Source organism: Miscanthus floridulus, chromosome 2 (assembly GCF_019320115.1).
Source record: "Miscanthus floridulus cultivar M001 chromosome 2, ASM1932011v1, whole genome shotgun sequence".
In the NCBI taxonomy this organism is placed as follows: Eukaryota; Viridiplantae; Streptophyta; class Magnoliopsida; order Poales; family Poaceae; genus Miscanthus; species Miscanthus floridulus.
The window spans coordinates 5,515,752-5,520,480 of record NC_089581.1 but is presented as its reverse complement, the minus strand read 5'-3'; positions in this window follow the sequence as shown (position 1 = coordinate 5,520,480).

Below are 4,729 nucleotides of genomic sequence, written 5' to 3'. Positions count from 1 at the left end.
GCACCTCCGCCTCTATGACCCCATGACCATGAGGCTAGTGGTTCTCGCTCTACTCTGCTAGTTCCTCCAGCGTCAGACCCCACTCTGGTAGCTTTACTTCAGCAGATGATCTCTGAGCAATAGAGATAGGCCATCAAGAGTTAGAGGGTCATAGCTGAGCAGTCATGACGTGAGGTAGAGACATGTACCAAGCAGGCAAGGCTAGGCTAGCAGATGCTTACTTTGTTTGAGAACATCCAGGCTTGGCAGGATTCCTTCTAGGACCGCATGCTTGCTAGTGAGGCACATCACTTTCACTACTTTGACCACATTCTATAGTAGACAGGCATCTCACCTCCACCGCCTCCAATCCAGATAGCAACTCTTGCACCAGTTCAACAGGTCTCTTTAGCCCTAGCTATATAGTATAGTGTACTTTAGGACCAGAGCTTCCCCCAAGTGTCTCTGATCCACCCCACAACCCTTGACTTTTCCTCTCTAGAAGCTTAGGGTGTGGATCCGAGGATTACCGGCGCATCTCAGCCTCTCCCGCTTATAGCTACTCAGACACCGTTGGTGATCGTGGTGACTACAGTAGCTCAGACTTCTCAGATAGTCTCTGCCACACATAGTCAGGTCATAGGAGAGTCTTCATAGGTAGTGTCACCCACTCTAGCTCCTGTGCTACCTATAGCTCCACCTTAGACAGGCACCGATGACACTCTTCCTTCCTCAGTTGCCTCATCTAACCCACAGCAGTAGGTAGTCCCAGTGAGTCAACCTCCTCCACCTGCTACTTTAGAGGCTCCAATGACAGTGACAGTGACAGTTGCAGCTACAACACCTGTCGGTCAACCAGAGAGACAGAGTTTAGGTTTAGACTTTAACTATGACCAGTTTGAGCTTACACCGCACACCTCTGCACCTGGCACTACTACACCTACCCCACCTCAGGGCCCTTAGGTTTTGGTGCTTGATGCCAAAGGGGGAGAGGGTGAGAGTATGTGAGATAGGGGGAGAGCTTGAGAGAGGGATTTGATATCTTTGTGTGCTTCTCCCATATTTTGTTGCATGCATGTTTACATTTCCGCTATGCATCATATTATATGTGTGCTTGCATGTGTGATGACTTGTGAGATATTATTGTTATATTTATATATCATGCCTCTGTTGTGTTGCTCATTTATTATGCTTCTGCCAAACTCCGATGTTAAACGAGCTTCTACCTTCTTGTACTCGCGCTTAATTCTTATATATTGAGTACTTGTTGTGGACTTGGTATGCATGAACTTGTTCTAACCCCTTTGCTCTTATCACCACAAGTTCATGCAAACCAAGCGGTTGAAAACCTCAAATCTCTCTTTTACACATACTCGAGGTTGTGTTGTCATCAATCACTAAAAAAGGAAAGATTGAAAGCATCTAGGCCCCTAGTTGGGTTTTGGTGATTAATGACTACATAAGATTACCATAACTAATGTGTGTTTTGAGAGGCATTATAAGTTAGGTCATGGTAATGGTGATTGATTGGGCACTTATGGTATTCATGCCCCTGACAATGGAATCGTTTTGGTTTGCAAAGGATGGACGACAAAGTTAAGGATAGACTAGTTCTAAGTGTTGTTTGGCGTTGAGAGACACTTAGATTAGTTGTAGGACTTTGTTTTTCCTTTGGCCATAAAATAAAGGGGCATGGATGGGTAGCTTGACCTAGACGTGTCTAGTGAGAAGAATGTGGTGCACATTTGTTAAATCTAACTCTAGATAGCTCAGATGAAGCCCAAAATCGTCGGAAGTCAGAAACCGTATCGAATGGGGACTTGAAACGGAGTACAACACTGCTAGTGGCAGTGGATAGGGTGGTATGCACCGCCCTAGTCACCGCCATGTGGGTGGCGGTGCACTGCCCAGGGGGTGGCAGTGTCACCGCCCCTTTTATCCAGAGACTAGGGTCTCGGGCTAGTCACCGGATAGGGCACCGCTGAAAGCTCTAGTTTGGTTTTGGTGAATTGATGAAACCCTAAGTGCTAACCTAGTTTATCAAGTGATCATGAAATAGGTAGCACATTCCAAGTGGCGAAGCAAATGAAGATCATGACATGATGATGGTGATGCCATGGTGATGATCAAGTGCTTGGACTTGAAAAGAAGAAAGAAAAACAAAAGGCTCAAGGCAAAGGTATAAATGGTAGGAGCTATTTTATTTTGGTGATTGAGACACTTAGTGAGTGTGATCACATTTAGGTTCGATAATCGTACTATTAAGAGGGGTGAAACTCATATCGAAATACGGTTATCAAAGTGCAACTAGATGCTCTAACTCATTGCATATGCATTTGGGATCTAGTGGAGTGCTAACACCCTTGAAAATGTTTGTGAAAATATGCTAAAACATGTGCACAAGATGATACACTTGGTGGTTGGCACATTTGAGCAAGGGTTAGGAACTTCACCGGCAGAGTGTCCGCCCGTAGAGTATAGACAGTCCGACGGTGCCATCGGCGCCCTATACAGAAAAGACAGAGGTCACTGTAAGTGACCGGGCGCTGGTCTTAGAAGGACCAGTGCGTCCGGTCAGTAGAAGCAGCGAAGACGCTGGCGTTGGTCTCTGACCAGACGCTGGGTCACTTAGTGACCGGACGCTGGAAAGCTGTGTCCGGTCCCGCTGACATGGCAGTGCATAGAGGAGTCGCCGTGTGACCGGACGTTGGGTGTGTTCGGCCGAGCATGACCGGGCGCGTCTGGTCATGAAAAATCATTTCTAGATGTTTACTGGAAACGACCGAACGCTGAGGTCCAGCGTCCGGTCACTTTACAGCAGCGCGTTAGATCATCACTTAACCGTTGGGATCGGGTGCTCAGTATTTGAAAAGAGGGGACATGTGGCGTGCATCACGCGACCGGACACTGAGGTCCAGTGTTCGGTCAATCTGACCGGTGCGTCCGATCGGCCTGTGTTCTGTGTAGTGAGGAGCCCAACAGCTCTATTTGTGGGGGCTTCTATTTAAGCCCCATGGCCGGCTCAAGCTCACCCTCTTGGCCATCTGCATTGACATAGCAACCTTGTGAGCTTAGCCAAAGCCTTCTCACTCATCTCCATCATTGATTCATCATCTTTGTGAGATTGGGAGAGAATCTAAGTGCATTGCTTGAGTGTTTGCATCTAGAGACATTTGGTGTTCGTGTTTTGCTACGGGATTCACTTGTTACTCTTGGTGGTTGTCGCCACCTAGATGGCTTAGAGCAGCGAGGATCGTCGAGCGGAGGGTGGTGATTGTCTCCAGCTCCGATCGTGGTGATTGTGAGAGGTTCTTGATCTTTACCCGACGGAGAGCCAAAATGTACTTTAGTAAATTGCTCGTGGCTTGTGTGATCCTCATCTTGTGTTGGTTGTGTGGCACCCTATTGAGGGTTTGGCGTGTGATACCAATTAGTGCGTGAACCTCCAAGTGAGTGAATCGCCACAACGATGACTAGCTTGTCGGCAAGCAAGTAAACCTCGGTAAAAAATCATTGTGTCATAATTTGATTCCGATGTGATTGGTCTTCATTGGTATTCATTCTTGTAATTGATTGGTTCACTCCACTCGGCGGTATAACCATCTTGCTCACTCTCTTTATATTATCGCAAACTAGTTACCAAGCTCTTTAGTGTAGCTAGCTGTGAGAGCTTGTTAATTTGATTAGTGTAGCTCTTTATTTAGTCTTTGATAGCACACTAACTTAGTATAGTGTCATAGTTATTGTGTGGATTGAAACTATATAAACTAGAATTGTGGTAGGCGGCCTGCTTTTTAGTAGGCTAGCGCAACACTCGCTTCGTCTCATAATTGTCTAACCGGTTTGTTAAGTATTGTTGTAGAATTTTTAATAGGCTATTCACCCCCCTCTAGCCATTAGGACCTTTTAACTGCCCCTAGGGTGGTGGTGTCACCACTGTTTTATTCCAGAGAGGGGTGTTTCGAGGCTTGGTCATCGTCCCTGTGGTGGCGGTGCACCTCCCTGGGGGTGGTGGTGCCAGCCCAGGGTGGCATCGAACAGGGGGTGGCGTTGTGCCACCTTGCTGTCTAGTGACCCCAACTTTGCTGACTTAGAGGGTAACGGCTAGTTTCTTGGCTTGGGGCTATTTATACCCCTCCATCTCGTGTATTGAGGTTCTCTTGCCCATTTGTTCAGCTGAGGAAACCATTTGGTGTGCAAGGAAGAGCAAGAGCCTAGTAGGGTGATTGAGATTTGCTAATCCAAGATTAAGGACCTCATTAGTGCATAGATAGTAGCAAGTGTACATCCACTCTTCTCATTATGCTTTGTTGGGTCAAGTGAGAGTTCGTGCTTGTTACTCTTGGTGATCGTCACCACCTAGATGGCTCAGTGATGATTGAAAGCTTGGTGATCATCCGACGGAGCTTGTGGATGACCCAAGTCATGGTGTGAGCGGTTATGGGCGATTCACTGCGACGGAGTGTCAAAGAATTAGCCCATAGAGAGCACTTGATCCTTACGCAAATTAAGGGAGAGCTACACCCTTGCGCGGGTGCTCCAACGAGGACTAGTGGGGAGTGTCGACTCTCTGATATCTCAGAAAAACATCGTTGCATTTCTCTCCCTCTCTTTATTTTGAGCATTTATATTTGAGCAATTCAATTCATGTATTTACATTCTTAGAATTGTCATGCTAGAGTAGAATTGAAACCTAGGGTGCAAAACCTTTGTGCGGCAGATCATAGCGATCACTTTTAGACACAAATGG